The sequence below is a fragment of the Macrotis lagotis genome, chromosome 4 (assembly GCF_037893015.1).
Source record: "Macrotis lagotis isolate mMagLag1 chromosome 4, bilby.v1.9.chrom.fasta, whole genome shotgun sequence".
Classification (NCBI taxonomy): Eukaryota; Metazoa; Chordata; class Mammalia; order Peramelemorphia; family Peramelidae; genus Macrotis; species Macrotis lagotis.
In genome coordinates this window covers 146,592,414-146,611,433 of record NC_133661.1, presented here as the reverse complement: position 1 = coordinate 146,611,433, position 19,020 = coordinate 146,592,414, and the positions used below count along the sequence as shown (strand labels likewise).

The 19,020-nt window shown below is 34.5% G+C and overlaps 1 pseudogene; it reads left to right on the top strand.

The window, feature by feature from the left end:
• The first annotated feature begins 17,638 nt into the window (after positions 1-17,638).
• On the top strand, positions 17,639-17,965 carry LOC141522739 (small nuclear ribonucleoprotein Sm D1 pseudogene; annotated as a pseudogene).
• Positions 17,966-19,020: the final 1,055 nt, after the last annotated feature.

Here is a 19,020-nt window from a genome sequence, read left to right as displayed (position 1 = left end):
TGCCCTTCATTTGGAGATTGACTAAACACATTATAATGTAAGAATGAAATGGAAGGTAATCACAGACACTTGGGAATGGAAGCAAGCACACCTGACCCCCACTCACCCCTACTATACTTGCAGTTAGTCAACCAACTCATTTTCAAACATGATTAGTTTGTTTAACTGTAGTTAAATGTTGCAAGTAGGTGATAGGAGGTGGCAAGTGACAGTAGAAAGAAAAGAAAGAAGGAAGGAAGGAAGGTGACAGGAGGTAGCAAGTGACAGAAGAAAGAAAGAAAGAAAGAAAGAAAGAAAGAAAGAAAGAAAGAAAGAAAGAGAGAGAGAGAGAGAGAGAGAGAGAGAGAGAGAGAGAAAGAAAGGAAGGAAGAAAAAAAGAAAGAAAGAAAGAAGAGGGAGAGAGGAAGGCAGGAAGGGAAGAAGGAAGGGACTGAGGGAAGGAGGAAGGGAGAGAGGAAGAAAGAAAGGAAAGAAGGAAGGAAAGAAAAGGAGAGAAGAAAGAAAGACAAAGGGAGGAAGAAAGAAAAGGTAGGGAGGGAGAAAGGTAGGGGAGGAAAAAAAGAAGGAAGAGAGGGAGGGAAGTAAGCAAGCAAGAAAGGAAGGAAAGAAGAGAAATAGAAATTATTAAAACACAAACCTTATCCCCAAGATAGAAAGAAAAAAGATGAACATAAAGGTTAAAAAAAAGAAAAGATACAACCAGTTCAGGTACCACTCATTTCATATCAAGACTATGTAGATGTAGTCATTATGTTACATAATGTCCTGGTTATGTCTTGTTATCAAGTAGAATGTTCTGATCCCTTGGAATAATACAATATAGGTTGAAATCCAGGAATGGAACTTGCAATAAATGAAAAATACTCGTCTCAAAAATAAAGTACTTCTTTTAGAATGTTAATAGAATCATTGAATCAAATATAGAATCAAACCCCTTTAACAAATCCCAAGGAACACAGTAAAGACTATTGTGCTCAGAATCTGACTAAATTCAAATTGTATAGTTTTATTTTAATTCACAATTAAAACTTTCATTATTGTATTATCAATAGGAAAACTTAGTTATATGGTACTGGCTCTGATTCTCTTCTCAGTGAAGTGAATCACCTCTGGCATGAGGGGATTTATTTAGTATCTCCTCTTTTCTGCATAATAAAATAGTGTTCAATATCCCTTCCACATTTTTACGAGGAAAAAAAATCAGCTGATAACATAGCTTTGGAAATATTTATGTTAGTAACTTAGTTATTATAACTATTATTTTCTATTTTCTATTGCCATTTGATGGAAATTTCTATTACTGGTGCCTCCCACCACCTAAAAACCACAACAGATGCAAGCATAAAGTAAAAGAACAAAGAGAAGAAAGGAAGGTTATCTTCATAAGGAAAATTTTACCAAAGACAGCACAAAATGAATAAAAATGAGAATTAAAAATTAGAAAGCAAAAAAATGGATGCTCTGATATAATGAAGTAATTTTATGAGGCCAAAAAGAAAGACAGTATAGCACAGTGAGACTTTGGGAATTGGATTCAGAAAGTCCTGAATTAAAATCCCACCTCAGATACTTTCTAGCTATGTGAATTGAGCCAAGTCACTTAACCTCTCTAGACCTCAGTTTCTTATCTGTAAAATAAGGAAGTTGAACTTAATGGACTTGGGACTGCTACTAACTTTAAGAAAGTGGGTATAAAAGTCCTAATAAAAACTAATAATAGTGCAATAACAACTGGATCACTAGGGAAAAGAATGAAAATACAGTAAAAAAAAAAAAATCCCTATGGTAGATCTAAGTAGAGAAACTAGACTTGTTAATGAATTTAAAAAAAACATGAGGATAAGCAACTTAGGATATATTTCTGGTAGAAAGTCTTAATAACTCAACAGAAACTAGAGAGAGAGAGAGAAAGAGAGAGAGAGAGAGAAAGAGAGAGAGAGAGAGAGAGAGAGAGAGAGAGAGAGAGAGAGAGAGAGAGAGAAGAGATAGCAAATAGATAACAAGCCTATTTGTCATGGTCTCATCTCCCTAAAGTCATGGTCTTCTTCAAAAATGAAAGGCAAGGGGCAGCTAGGTGGCCCAGTGGATAGAGAATCAGCCCTGGAGTCAGGAGTACCTGAGTTCAAATCTGGTCTCAGACATTTAAAAATTACCTAGCTGTGTGGCCTTGGGCAAGCCACTTAACCCCATTGCCTTGCAAAAAAAAACTAAAAAAAAATGAAAGGCAAAAAAAAAATTATGCTTTCCAAGAAGGATTTAAAAGTTAACCCACATGTATGTCACAAAATTTAACCCACCCAGAAATGTATATCTGGTATTAAAATAGGCTTAATGCCAATACCCTGTTAGTTTCCGTTCAATGTTGAGACAAATAAAACACTAATAAATTTTATTATACAGTCTAAAAAAAGGGATGGTGGGAGTTAGCTTTGCCCTAAGTAGCACAATAGTTTTTGTTGCCTCCAATAAATTAGGTCAGCAAGGCAAGGTAGGAGACTTGAGTGCTCTTCAATATTCCATCAAGACAGAGGAGCCTCAGCTCCACCCAGATGATATTTTTCATTTCTTTGGGAGACCATAAAGCTTCATTAAAAGAGAAAAATGCAATCATGTCTCACAGAAATTTTTGTTGCCTTTTAAGGAAAAGGAGACACAAAGGAACACTGATCCTATCACAGTTACAATATCTATCTATCATCTATCTATTTATCAATCTATCTGTCTGTCTATCCTATCTATTTAGTTATCTCTATCTATATTTCATCTCTTAAAGGACTAGGATTTTTTGTGATATACATATATTATTTCTGAAATATATATATACATATATTTGTATTCTGAAATGTATATGATTGTATTCTGAAGTATATTTGCATATATTTCAGAATATAATCAAAAGAGAATAAAATTGAAAGGATATTTGAGGTTTATACAAACCATGACTTTGAACATGAAATTCAATGAGATTACTGGCTTCTCAGGGGAAAAAATGTTAAAAACAAATTGTTTAAATACCATATTTCACCAAGAAATATGGAAGTGTTGAAGGTGGGAGGAGGGGGAAAAGGAACATGCAGAGTCACACTATACCTCCCAAGAGAGCAGCTAGGTGCTGCAGTGGATAGAACACTGGTCTTAACCTGGAGTTCAAATCCAGCCTCAGACACTTGCCATTTGCCACTTATTAGCTGTGTGACCTTGGGCAAGTCACTTAACACTGATTCCCTCACATCCAGGGTCATCTGTAGTCATTCTGATTCCTATCTGGCCACTGAATCCATATGATTCTGGAAGAGAAAGTAAAACTGATGACCTAGTACATCATTCCCTTCACTCAAATCCAATTAACATACCAATTAACATGGCATCACCTCCCTAAAGTCATGGTCTTCTTCAAAAATTAAAGGCAAAAAAAACCCCAAAAAAACATTATGCCTTCCAAGAAGGATTCAAAATTTAACCCACCCAGAAACGTAGCTATCAAGTTCTAGTGCTGCTTGGCAAAGGAACGTTCTTCTTCTAGGAGGAATCTCTTTGTCAAACAATGTCCATTTGAAACAAATAATCAGCAGCTATGAGAAGGGAAAGATATTGATAGAATGTGATGGTCCAAAGGCAAAAAAAATAGCTTGAACCCAAAGAAAGCATATCCTTAAAAACAAAAAAAAAATCCTACATGAAAAAGTGTAAATTTGATAGAATAACAGTTGGCAGATTCTCAATTATCCCTTCATGGAACCTAGGGGAAAATGTCTTCAAAATACAAAATAAATCTAATAAAGATAGATTCATATGACAGGAAAAGTTTGGCAGAATGTTTACATACTATAAAGAAATTGGATCATTTTCTTTTTGAAGTCTGATCTTGTCTCTGAGTATAATTGAGAACTAAATTAAAACACTTATGTTAAAATTCCACATAATGCAATAGAGCATAAATATTTCAGAGAAAGGACATTAAGCAAGTGACATAGATAAAAATCATACCAAAACACATAGGATAGGAATGAAGAAGGTTAGCAGAGAATAAAGAGGATCTTGAACCACACTCTTTGCCTTGTTCATAGAAGAGTAAAAAAATTCTCAAAAGAAATAGTGTATGTGAAACATTATACAAACTTTAAAAAGCTATATGATGCCAGTTATTATTAATAACAGACCCAAAGAGTCTGGGTCTAGGATAAGTAGAGGCAGGGAAAGAGAATTCTTTAGGTGAGAATGGACATAGAATCAAATTGCTTCAAACAAAACAAGTTTCAAATAACAAACATTGCTTTTCTTTAAGGCAATTTCTATTTTTCTGTGTTTAAATTTGGTAAAGGAGAGGAGTAGATATGTGTCAGTGTGAGTAAGGATATTGGCACTGGATTTCCTCCAGCAAAACAAATATCAGGAACTTGGTACTGCTTTTCTATATTTAAAAGTAATATTGTCACTTATCTGATGGAGAAATTTTAAAATCATATCCATGAATGTTACCAGGCTAAATTTGCCAATAAAATCAAGAACACTGCAGAACAGATTAGAAAATATAATTTAACAATTTGTTTCTTATAAGATACAAAGGTAATCCACAAAAATATTTAGAGTTAAAGTGAAGGACCAGAATAAAAAGTAAAATCTAGAAAGCACAGGAAATGATATCATGATCCCCAATAAGACAACAGTAAAAATTGATATTGTTAAGATAGTACTTAAAGGCATCTTAGATAATGTTGTCAGGTTGAGGATGTCAAAGTTTAATGGGAATTAATGAAAGAAAAAGGATAAAATTATAATTTGAATTGTGATATATACTTATTTTAGGTAGCCAGAAGTTTGTTCTGTAGGACTGAGATTGAGATAGGGTGAACTCAGAGCAAATGATAGGGATAGAATCTAGAGCTATAATTTTGTTGGAATAGCAAATTCTCTATACCAATGCAGAGTAATATCTTTTTTGAAGTTTATAGCCTTAAAGAATTGCCTTGCTGTGAAGTGACTTGCTTAGAGGCACACCCACAGTATGTATCAAAGGTAGAATATGAACTCAGGTCTTCCTCATTTTGAAATTAATTCTCAAGACTTCCAGGGAAGAGCCAAGAGGGTAGCATGAAGTTAACAAGCTCCCGGAGCCTTTCCCTACCAAAGGTAAATGAAGCCTCTACTCTGATATTCACACTATAGATCCCACCAAGAAAAAGAGAAGATTCAAAGAAGTTTTCAACTGTAGACATCACAGAGGATCTTCAGTGAAAGTCTGTTTCTTTGGGGGGGAAAGGGAAAGAAAAGTCCAGGAGGCAGGAGGGCAGGAAAAGTCAGCAGGAGGCTTTTAGCCACAGTGCAATCCAGGTCCCCATAATTTAATAAAAACAGAGGTCCCAGCAGCTGGATAGCAAACCAGCAGGGAGGATCCCAACCCCAAATAAAGTCTGAACCTTGAAAACACCAGGGTAAAAGACAGGACTGGGTTGGGAACAATCCTCTAAGTCAAGTCAGAACCTGGACACAAAAGAGAGGGGAAATAAAATTTCTGCAAAGGCAAGGCCTAGACTGCATAGGCAAGATCTTGGCCAACAACAAGCCAGGGATTAGACCCCAGATCCAGCAAAATAACATCTTGGATCTATACTCTATATAGCTAAGGAGCAGAACTGCAACAACAAAGATGAGCAAAAAAACTAAGAGTTCTCACTATAGAAAAATACATCACAGATAAAGATGATAGCAGTGCCATGTATGAAGAAGAAAGCAGTGAAAAAGCACTCACACAAGTATCAAAACAGTCTATAAATTGAACTAAAATACAAAGCTCATCGAAGAGCTTAAAAAAGAATTTAAAAACCAAGAATAGAGGAAGAAAAATGGGAAAAAAAAGAAATGAAAGTCATGTAGGAAAATTGTGGAAAGTTGACCAGAGAATTCAACACCTTTAAAAAGAAAATCCAAAAGTTAATTGAAGAAAATGAAATTCTAAAAATTAGAATTGAACAGTTAGAAATTAATGAATCTACAAGACTACAAGATTCCACCAAACAAAATAAATAGGCTGAAAAATTTGAAGAAAATGTAAAGTACCTTCTAGGGGAAATGAATGACCTGGAAAACAGATCCAGGAGAGACAATCTACGAATCACTGTACTACTAAAAAGCCTGGACCAACAGAAGAATCTGGTAAACATCCTACAGGAAATTTTAAGGGAAAATGACCCCAATCTACTAAAACAAGCTAGCAATAAAACAATTGAAAGAATCCACAGAAGCCCTCCAGAAAGAGATCCCAGGATGAAAACTCCAAGGGCTGTAATAGCCAAATTCCAGAACCCTCAAATAAAAGAGAGAATATTGCAAACAGCAAAAAAGAAAATAATTCAAATACCAAGGTAACACAATTAGACTAACCCAGGACCAATCAACCTCATTGTTGAAGTTTCAGGAAGAACTGGAATAACATATTTCAGAGAGCTAAGGACCTGGGATAAAACTCAGAATGTACTTCAAAATGTATTGCAAAATTCAGCATATACTGTCAGAGAAAAAATGGATATTCAATGAAATACAGGACTTCCAGAATTTCCTGACACAATGACAGGGACAAAACAGAGAATTCAATTGCCTAATACACAGCTAAAGAGTTACATAAAAGCAGTAAATGAAAAAGGACCTGAAAAAACAAAACTGTTTTAAACAAATGTTGGTCCCTAAAAAGGAAGATATAACAATTTTAACTTATTAGAACTTTACTTCTCTAGGCATAATTAAAGGATAGAATATAATTGAAGAGAATGAACCTAAGGGATATAGGTTTAATTGGGTCCTATCTCTCAATTGAAAAGGTCCAAGATCACTATGTTTGAGATAAAAAGCCCTGGAAAAAAAGAAAGGGTGTTAACTTTAACTTAAGTATCTCAATACACTCTGACTGCTAAACACCTTGTCTAATGAGGGCATCATAAACTGCAAGGACCTGAGACAGTGTCTCTTACTTAGTCATTTGTACAGTTCTCAATGACCTCTAGAGCCTCCCAGTACTCAGAGATCTTCAAGATACTTTCAGTTAATTAGATCAGGTTGCTTTACTTAACAAGGGGTTAAATACCCTTGTGGGGGGTGGGTAAAGTGGGAGAGAGAGACAAAGGGCTTTGGTTCACTTAACAAGGTGTTAAATTCCTTGAGTAGGAGGTGGGACGGTAAAGTGAGAAATAAAATAGGCCAAGGGAAAGGGGCACAAATAATTCAAGAAATGATACAGCTTCGGAGGATATTTTGGTGTGTGAAGAGGATTGTCTGTACTTGAAAGATACTTAAAAGGGGGTAAGGTAAAAAAATGATAATAATTACAATTTGATGCAATTTCAGTCAATGCTGCTTATCAAACAATCAAGTAAACAATCTGTGATGATATCTTGATAACAATAGGGATAGAAAGAGAAATTCCACTTAAAATAACCACAGATAACAGTAAACACTTGGGAATCTATCTCCCAAAACAAACCCAGAAATTATATGAACAAAATTATAAAGTGGAAAAATGCCAAATACTCATGGTTAGTTCAAGTTAATATAATAAAAATACAATTCTAGCCAAATTAAATTACTTATTCAGTGCCATATCAATCAAACTACCAAATAAATACTTTACTGAGCTAGAAAAAAAATAGTAACAAAATTCATCTGGATCAACAAAAGGGCAAGAATAGCAAGGGACCTGATGGGGAAAAATATATAAAGGGAGGTAGCCTAGCTCTACCAGATCTAAAATTATACTATAAAGCAGCAGTCATTAAAACTGTCTGGTACTGGTTAAGAAATAAAGCAATGGATCAGTGGATTAGGATAGGTTCAAAAGAAAATGCAGTAAACTACAACAGCAATCTACTATTTGACAAACTCAAAGACATCAGCCTCTGGCATAAGAACTCACTATTTGAAAAAGAATTGTTGGGAAAACTGGAAAAAAGTAAGACAAAAACTAGACATAGAGCCACATTTTACACCTTGGGTACAGGATTTAGACATAAACAGCAATACCATAGATAAATTAATAGACCAAAAAATATTCTATCTATCTGATCTATGGAAAAGAGATAAATTTATGACCAAACAAGAATTAGAACGCATTATGAACTGCAAAATGAATGATTTTGACTATATTAAATTAAAAAAGTTTTGCACTAATAAAATCAATGCTGCAAAAATTAGAAGAAAAGAAGAAATGGGAAACAATCTTCACAACCAGGAGTTCTGATAAAGGTTTCATTTCTAAAATATATATGGAGAATTGCATCAAATTTATAAGGTCACAAGTCATTCCCTAATCAATAAATGGTCAAAGGATATGAACAGACACTTTTCAAATGAAGAAATTAAAGCTATATATAAGCATATGGAACAAATACTCCAAATCACTATTGATTAAAGAAATGCAAATTAAAACAACAATGAGCTATCATCTCACACCTATTAGATTAGCCCAGATGAGAAAAAGAGAAGATGATCAATGTTGGAGAAGTTGTGGGAAGATTGAGACATTAATGCATTACTGGTGGAATTGTGAATGGATCCAACCTTTCTGAGAGCAATATGGAACTATGCCCAAAGAGCAATAAAACTGTTCATACCCTTTGACCCAGCAATTACAATTCTAAGACTATATCCAGAAGAAATTATAAAAATTGGGAAAAACCCTACATGTTCCAAAATACTCATAGCAGCCCTTGTTGTAGGGCCAAAGAATTGGAAATTTGGATACCCATTAATTAGGGAATGGCTAAATAAGTTATGATACACGAACACTATGGAATATTATTGTTCCATGAGAAACAATAAATGGTCGGACTCTAGAGAAGCATGGAATGACTTACAGGATCTGATGCTGAGCGAAGGGAGTAGAGCCAAGAGAACAATTTGCACATCAACATTATGAGATGAACAACCATGATGGAAGCAACCCCTCTCCACAGTCCAAAGAGCTAGGACAACTGTTTTTGACAGATTACAGACTAAATTATCCCCAACCAAAGGAAGAAAAACAATAAAACAAAACACACAGGAAAAAAATACCCCTACCGAATCTGATGAAACTTTATTAAAATTATCTCTTATGTATCTCTTTCCCTTAATCCTAATTCCTCATGTCAAAATTACTAATTTGTAAATATGTTTAACAAAGTATGTATGTATGTAAAATGCTAACCTAACCATTCCCAAATGAGGGGTGGGGGGTGGGAGGGGAGGGTGTAGGGCAACTTTGTAACTTGTAAATATACTTGTACAAATGGATGAAAATGAGAGAGAGAGAGAGAGAGAGAGAGAGAGAGAGCATTTTAAGAGGTCTTAATTTCATTATACTTCTATGAGAATTTTCCCCTTCATCTCTTACTAATCTCCCATTCTTTCCCTCCCTGTGTTAATCTTATTTTTTCTTAAATAAGTGTTTTCAATATCAATTCAATAGATTTTTTCTTTCAAACTAGCAATTAGATTGTTTTCTTTTAATAACCTTATTTCCTTTAAATGTCAAACTGTGAAAACACACAATTTTTAATTATGTTAAAGCAAATACTGCAACCCATCATATAAAATTCACTTTGAATTCAGAATCATTCTATAATGAACAAAGAAAAATCTAGTCATTAAGGGTTATTCAAGTCAAATGCTTTTTGCAAATGAGTTGAGTATTGACCAAAGAGTATAGGTAATTGTTTTGCTGTTTTCAAATCTAGAAAAATGGATCTTTTATTATTTCCTTTAACCTGATAACTATGACCATTTGAGATCTCACTGTCAAAAAGATTTGAAAAGATTAAAAGAAAGTACAAAGGGAGTTGGGGAGGACTACAGGGAGAAATCTAGGTGTTGTAAAAAAAAATCAATAAAAATCTCCTAACACAAATCCAATAAAAAAAACTAACATATATTAATCTTTTGGACTCACTTTCAGTGCAAATTCATGCAATCGATTTTAGGCAATTGTGGTGGAAAATCCAGGGAAACAGTTTTGTTTTTACCATTAAAGAGAGAAGGAAAACAAAATGAAACATTAGTACTAATAGTCTGGGGGGAGGGGAGGAACAACTCTCATTCTTTTATTAAACTAACTTCTTAAATTCTGAGGGAGTTTAATACAGTCTTTTAAAGTTTATAAGTCATTCAAATCAAAAAAGGATTAAGTACCTGCTAAACCAAACACTGAATATATAAGGAAAGGCAGAAACAGCTCCTGGCTCAAGGAGCCAACAGCTGCTGGAAAAGACTACTAGAAAAGATGACATGCAGATCACTATGCACAAATAAGAGAGCTACATGGTTGTATATGGCCCATATATTTTTTATTCTTTTCATTGAGTCAATGAAGTCATGTATGACTCTTTGTGACCTCATTTGGAATTTTCTTGACAGAAATACTAGAGTGATTTACCATTCCTTCTCCAGCTCCTTTTTCAGATGAGAAAACAAATAGGCTTAAGGGACTTACCTAGAGTCACACAGCTACTAAGTATTTGAGGTCATATTTGAACTCAAGTTCTCCTGACTCCAGGACTGGTACTCCATCTACTACGTTACCTAGTGGTCCCATGCATATCATATACATATATATATATATATATATATGCACAAATATATATTTCTATATGACTGTCCCCTATGTCTGGATGCTTTGTTTCTGATATCTACTTTCCTGGCTTCCCTCAAATCTCTAGTCTTCTTCAAGAAGCCTTTCCTGGTTCCCCTCAGGGCTGGTGCCTTCCCTCTATTACTTGTTTGCATAGACACCTTTATCTCTCTATAGATCTAGATATAGTTATATCTACATAACTATACAAGATAAAATAGTAATGAAATATAGATGTTTCCAAGTATGTATATAGACACAATTGTTTATCAGTTATGATATAAATAGAACAAATGTACTGTAAACATTTGTGAAGCATGTAACATGTGTGACTTACAGTGTCCTTGTCTACCTCATTTTTGTCTCTTGGGTTTTCTTGTTTCTCTCAAATCTCTTGCCTTTTGCTTCCCCTCAGAGTTAGCATCTTCCCACTATTGATTGTCTCTATTTTATCTTGTATAGCTATATTGATACATCCACAGCTAGAAAGATATATAGATATAGCTGTCCATTCAAGAGAGCCAGGAAAGCCAGGAAGCAGAAATCAGTAAGGAAAGCATTCCAAACATCAGGACAGTCAGGAAAACTGCTTTGAAGTTAGAAATGGTGTCTTATATAAGTAAGAGCAAGAGAACCAGAATCATTGGATCATAGATGTGATAAATCATAAAGAGATGGGGAATAAAGTGCAGAAAGTCTAGATTAGTTTTTAGGAAAGGGGCCAGGTAATTAAGTTCTTTAAAAGTCAGAGGGCTTTATAATTGATCCTGAAGTTTTTAATGAGTATAGAGGAGCCCCTTGAGTTTATTGATGGGTTTGAGGTAGGAGAGTGACATGCTTTGACCTGCACTTTAGGAAGATCTCTTTGGCTGCTGAATGGAAAATTGAGTAGAGAAGGGAGAGATGAAGTGGAGAGATCAGTCTATTGGTTATTGCAATCATCCATGTGCATGTGAGAGGTCTATATCAGGATGTTAAAGTTGTCATAAAGTGCATTTCAGAAATTAATATATTTGTACAAACCCATGAAATATATATAGTGGAGGTATTTGTAATCTAATTTTACAGATGAACAAACTTGAACTCAAAGTTGAAGCACCTTGTCCATGGTCCTGAAGTTTTTAAGTTTCTGAAGTAGGATTTGAACTCAGGTTTTCATGGGATCAGTACTCAATCCCTTGAGATAGCCATTTCACTGGGCATTGCCTCAGTCAAACTGAGACCTGCTAAAGATCCTAGATGGGATCATAAAGAGTTGGACACATCTGAAATGAATGAAGAACAACAAAGGGAGGGAAGGACAGAACTATGATTTTATTGGAATCAGGGCCTCCCAGTGAGGAAACTCACTAATGCTAATAGTTATACTTGCAGCAGAGATTGCTTGGCATGTAGTCAGGTTAAATAGACTTATTGAGAGTGTCATAGCTAGTGTGGTTCAGAGGCAGAAAAACCTTGAACTAAGATTTTATTTATTTATAAACATAGAGGTGGAAATACATATATCTTTAGAACAAAATGTTGTGGGCTACCACCTTACAGAATCCTTTGTTACTGTTTTAAATACACTTTTGACATGAATCTGTGAGATTGATTCAAACAGTTTGCCAAACTGCTAATCTTAATTATTGACTTACTATAACCTTCTGTTTTATTAGGGCTACATTTCTATTCTATTGACAGATATATTAATTACTGTGGTTCATAAATATGCTGAGCACTTTAAAATGATTAGAAATAACTTGTTTCCTTATGGGGAATTCAATCCTTCCTTGAAGTGGATGGTAAAATGATTTTTAGTACAGAGAATAATTGCCACAATGGCACTGGGATCACCTTAACAGCTAGGAAGCTGGAATTCATTGCTTTCCTTTTCCTTAACACATGCCTCTACTTTGATTACTCCAGTTATTTAGGTAGCAGTACCATTGACTATCTCATACCTAGGTTTACCCAGACACATTCATGTAAAGAGCACCAAAGGTCTTCTGATTTACTATATCAATGATTTCTAACTCTGGCTTTATTACACCCCAGGATGTCTCCAATTATCTCAGAGACTGTTATAAAGTTCCCAACCTCTTCTTCCTTCCCCAATTCCCCCAAATTAAAAAAATATACACCCAAATTAATTCTCTTTAACTTTAAAAAAATTGCCACATCACAATTTTAGGATAAGACAAGCTATTGATAATCTATAATTAATTACCAAATGATAATTTAGTATTATACGAATCATATTTTGATAGTTCAAAAATAGTTGGAAATATCACTGCCTAATGAAGTATAAATCACTATCATCCCCTGAAGAGAACAAAAGATGATTATTGTTTTTAGGTGTATGTTTCACAGACAGGACTTTAATTGGAATAGGTGCAATGAAAAGTTCTAGATGATGTTATCCTAGTGCTGGCATATTTTGCAGCCCCTGTGGATGATGGTAAAGTGCAGGTTTGAGATTCATTTAAAAAGTTAGATTGACAGGGTAATAGATTGAGTTGAAATGTTTCATCCTTGATGAATCCAGATTGCTTGATCTAGGTCTCAGACAAGTGATAAGAGAGATTTCTAGGCATAAACAATTCTTAAAAGTTTACAATCCATCACTTCACCTCCAAATAGGACAGTACTTAAACTATCTTATAAATGTGGTTTTTTAAAATAAATACTATTGTCTCCAGAAAAGATTTTGTACCTCCCTGTGGAAAAGATTAAAAAAAAAGCTGGTCTCTACTTAAAGAAAACAAAAAGTATAACAGGTGAGAAGGATGAGAATTAGTTGAAAAACAATAAAAGGGGCAATCGTTGCCTTAAGGTCATATGTCTCCATTTAAAAACTGATTTGTAGCCAGTGAACTTTATTGTTCTACCTTCTACCTGCCTCCTGTAATTTTATTATTACATTTCCTTGTAGATCATTTTCCCATGCTCTCTCTGTTCTCTATTCAACAAATAACTTCACATTATAAGTTATCAAATCAGAAAGAAGATAATATGAGCTGTATCAGGCAAGACAATGTTGTGCTACTCTGGTGCCCTAGAGAAAGCCTAGCATGGCTCTGACTCTCTTAAACAGTTCATCATTTCATGATTGCCAGTGATTGAAAATGCAAGGGATGGATAAATTCATAATCAGGGGCTGAGGAGACCATATGAAGACTGTGGGAGTTGTTATCATGGTTGCTGCTTCCTGCCATGCTCTAATCTCCATAGATACATGCCTGAAAAATCTAACTCTGCTAGGGAACCCATGTATATATTTTATAAAGAAATAGGAGTATCATTCTTATTGGGGGGGCACTTTTTTAAAAGAATGATCCTAAAAATAATTTGGCAATTAGAAATTTTGCATTGATTTAGAAGCCTCAAAATTGTTTTAGACTCAGAAATGGAATTATCACCTAGATATAATGCAGAAGCATTGTAAAGAACCCAGCAGTTGTTCATTTCATGGGGTGACCACTTGCAAGGTCAGGGGACGAAAGGAATTTTAAATGTTGATTTATGCCTTTAAAAAATAGTAATTGTAACTTTCTCTTAGCAGAAACACATCCTTTTAATATTTTGAATCTTGAGTGTATTTTTATCAGATTACCTAGAGCACTATACTTTATAAAGTTTGTAATCTGCATCTAATAAATCAAGAGCCTATTTGACTATCATTCATAATGCTTTCCTATACAGTCAACTAAATTATAATGTATGCAATTTACTGAAATGAAGTTACTTATTTTTGAGATACACATAGACACACACATGCACACACATGTGTGTGCTTGACTGTCCAAAAAGAGTTCTTTATTACATTGAAAATATTGCTAATGATGAATTAAAAGTATACTTAGGATTCCTGTCTTACTAGCTAAAGAAAACCTGGGAGGACACCAAGATATCCTTTTAAACTTTTTCATCTCTTTTTAAAAGAAATGCTGGGGTATTGTGGCATCAGTCTATATTTCTATTTCAAGTGCACTTGGGTCTCTGAAACTTAATTTTTTTAACCTATCTGACTCCAGAAGAATTTTCTTAGGAGCACTCATAAGGAAACCTGCTTCAAATTGGAATTCTTCCGCTTGGGTACAATCATGCAAACAACCAGGCAGAATTTATTTAACCTTCAGCCAACTGCTCAACCAGCTTGAAATTATTGATAGCCCATCAGCAATGATCAAGATAGAGAGGCTAAATGAAGAGGTGCTTTTTTACAAGAGAACCATTGAGCTGGTAACAGGACTTGAAATGCCGTGTCAGCTCAGCCAGCATGGTCAAGGAGCTCAGCTGCAAGAGGGAAATAAAACTGTTAAGTTATGGCTGCCCTCCAATCAGTCACAGGGGTAATGATGTTTGGCTTGAGTCAGGTTGTATGTCAGCAAATATACATCTCTTAGACAGGCTCTAAGAGTGCCTTAAGATCATGCTTATTGTTTTATATAGATAAGGGTCGGATGCTGATGTATGGTGGTCATAGGCCACTGAAATAAATTTTACCATGTTCAGCAGGTAAAGTTAATCTCAATACTGGAGAATGAGAACAGAATTTTGATATAATATTCATCCCATTGACAGTGATGGGACATTTTTCCTCTGTTAATGTTTTGTGCAGATCACTTGAAGGAAGACAATTTTTTCTCCATTGAGCATGAATGTAGGCTGCCCACTTAGAGAAAGGATGGCCTTTGAGACCCAGTGAAATTCAATTTGAAAGTCTAAGTGTGACTGAGAAATCCCTCCAGAGAAGTGAATGCATCACAACTTCACCTCCGCTCAGATCAGTGACAGGAGAATTCGGAATAGCATTAAGGGACCAACAAGTCTTTGGAGTGCAGGAAGTTGCCTCAAGCACTGAAATGACTGTAGTCATTCGGGTTCTCGACTACTAGTTTCTGAAGGAAGATTGGAAAATAAGGCCAGATTTCTAATTTGGAAATCTGAAAAACAAAAGCATAGTTTGATCCCCTATAGACTATGTGACACCAAGTGATTTTTTTCCCGGAGATGATAGATGAGACCTGGCAGATGTGGTAATATTATGTCATTCATCAGAGAACTTCAAAGAAGTTTCTAAAACGTTCTAGTAAAGGCCAATTTCTCTATATTCCCAAACCAAAGAATCAGGATAGTATTTCTAGTAATGGAACCAAGTTCTGAATCAGTTTACTTCTAAAACTAATTCCTAAATGAACTTATCCCTGAAGTAGTTAGACCATGTAAAGTACTGTGGTCCATAAGCAGAAACTGTGTCATTAGCATATAGGTAGGTAGGCCTATCAAAGTACAGCCAGGTACTGCTCAGGTATAGAAATACTACTTTTCCTTCCCAGTTCTCAGTTTTCTCATCCTTAAAATAATAACTGGACTAGATAATTAGTAAACTCATATCCAAACCCTATCATTAGAAACTGAATTTCTTGCTGAAAAATGAAACAATTTAAAATCTCACCTTATCAAGTTTGTTAAGTAGGTTAAAATAGTCTGATTTTTAACTCAACAAAAGTATTTAAATTTTTTATTAGCTTAATTTTGAATATTTCATTTTTAACCTTATAAAATTTTTCCCCTTAATTGTTTTGAAAGCATCCTTCTTTCTCAAACACCTCAAATGCCAATTCATATATGGGCCTATTTGCAAACCCATTACTTCTAGTTTTAAGCCCAAACATATATAAATGATGCTCAAATCTTTTCCTCATCTGCAATCCTCAAGAGGAACAAATGAGGGGTCCAAGGCTAGCTTTTGGGAAATCAATTAAAACTAGGTTCATGACTATATTGATAAACTTTTTTTTTTTAGTTTTTGCAAGGCAATGGGGTTAAGTGGCCAGATTTGAACTCAGGTACTCCTGACTCCAGGGCAGGTGCTCTCTATCCATTGTGCCATCTAGCCACCCCTATGTTGATAAACTCTTTTTTTTTTTAGTTTTTGCAAGGCAATGGGGTTAAGTGGCTTGCCCAAGACCACACAGCTAGGTAATTATTAAGTGTCTGAGGTCGGATTTGAACTCAGGTACTCCTGACTCCAAGGCCAGTGCTCTATCCACTGCACTACCTAGCCGCTCCTGTTGATAAACTCTTAAGAGATTTCTTTTACTTTGATTTCTCTGGTTCAAACTTTTCTAACTTAAAAGATTTTATGCCAAAAGTAAAAAAATGGACCTAACAAATTTCAGTTGTCTCATTCAAGAAAAGTATATATAGTAAACCTTTACTATTTTTTTATTTTTATTTATGGCAGTGGGGCTAAGAGTGGCTTGCCCAAGGTCACATAGTTAAGCAATTATTAAGTGTCTGAGGCTGGAATTGAACTCAGGTCCTCCTGACTCCAGAGCCAGTGTGCTATCTACTTGGCCACCTACCTGCCCTAAATCTTTACTAATCAAAAATAATTTAGGAAGAAACCTTTCTGAATATTCAAAAAGTGACAATTTTTTAAGATTTTTAATTGCATTTTTAAATTATATTTTAAATTCTATATAATCATGGGAGGAAAATGTACATCTCACCCGTCATTAAATTGAGATGTTAAGAGACCTCAAGGAAGACTTCCAGCACATGCGATGGACCTTATATATAAAACATATGGGAAGATATGAACAAAATTCATACCTGTTGGATAGTCACATAGGAGCTGTAATCTGTATGAGGGTTAGGATAAAGGAATATCTACATAGATACTGTCACAAATTCCTTACAGTTTCTGAATAAAATAATAATGACCAAATCTAAGAACTTTTGTCAAGCAAAGATTCTACTGTCTACTTTAAATAGACCCCCCCCAAATCCCTTAAATTAAAGTACTAATTATTTGCATATAATACAACAGATACTTTTGCTTACAGGAAAGAGCTATGCCTTGAATGTCTCTGAATTCCACACAATATCTAGTACAGAGATTTGCCCATAATGAATTCTCAGTAAATAGGTGTTGATTGAATAAATGAAGGCATAGAATTCTAAGTTGAAATGGGCATTCATTCCCTTTGTCCATATTAACACCATAATAGTAATGATTTTGCAGCCTTTCTGACCAAAACAGAGTTAAAAAAGATGATGCTGGTATGATTTTTGATAAAGCAGAGTCATGAAACTGTAAGCACTGATTTGAAGAATAGAACACAAGGGCATGGAACAATCTCAGGTGTGGATGTTGATATGAATTCACATCTTGAAGCTGTGAAAATGAGTCAATTGAAACACTGGGTATTCAAGGAAATGACATTAGGTGCTTCATTTTCCCAGTCAGCTAGCGATATTTTCCTTGGGGAGGCTGAACCAAAGGTGAAATCTAAGAAAAGAGAAGCTAGGAGAGGAAAAGACCAAGGTTGAGATAGAGGATAAGGATATAGTTGTGGCAGAGGAAAAGGGAGGTTCTAGACAATAACATCTTTCATGAACATTTATAAAATTTCCCTCAAATCAGAATATTTTTGGTTTTGTTTACAGCTTTGGTTTTTAATAAACACAAATGTGGAAAGAGTTGCTATGGAACCCAGGCTCAATTAAGATTTCAGTATTCCCAGATATGCTCTTACTATCAAAACAGGAGTTACAAATGTGAAATAGTTGAACATTACTTACAAGGCTATTCCAAAGTGTAGTTTACTTAAATTCTGACTTAACTGATCATGTTTTAATCATTCTTTTTCTAACCAAAATACATTTATATACATAGAAGGTTTTGAACCCCCAGGATAATCCTTTCCTCTTCTTTGGAACCATCTAGATATGAAATGAGATCTGTTTGATATCAGAAACTAAAACCCATTAGAATGTCCCAATTTTTTGTGAATTTTACTCTATAGTAAATAGAATAAATTTAATGAATTTCACTCTATAAGGGAAATTCCAAGCTGTAAGTAAAAGTCATTTTTTAAATTAAAAAATGTTATCTGTGTTATAATAACATTATTGTTACACATTTTCTGTTCAAATTTTTTTAAGTTCTCAACAGAATATATAATTTCACATTCTACTGATATATTAGAAGGCATAGTCATAAGTACCTGCTTGATTAGATAAATTCAGAAAAAGCTTTAAAGAAAAAAACGAACATTTGAAAACAATTTGCTCCCTTCAGTAGATTAAATATCTCCCTGATAATTTTATTGGACCATGCATTTTGCTTTGTCCTTAGAGACTGGAAAGGTTAACTTCAGTTCAGTCCATCTAATGATTATTACAATTTGAAAAAGTAGAATCTCAAATTAATGAGGTTTTACTTATTTTAAAACATATGCTTCATCAACTTGAACAATTTCAAAAGGGTTGCTATAGGTTGCATAATAATACCTGGCATTTATATTGAACTTTGAGGTTTAGAAGTTGACTTTACATGCTTTCTCATTTTGTCCTCATAACTGCTCCATAGAATAGGTATTATTATAATATGTTATAATAATAGTATTACAGATAAGGAAATTGAGGCAGAA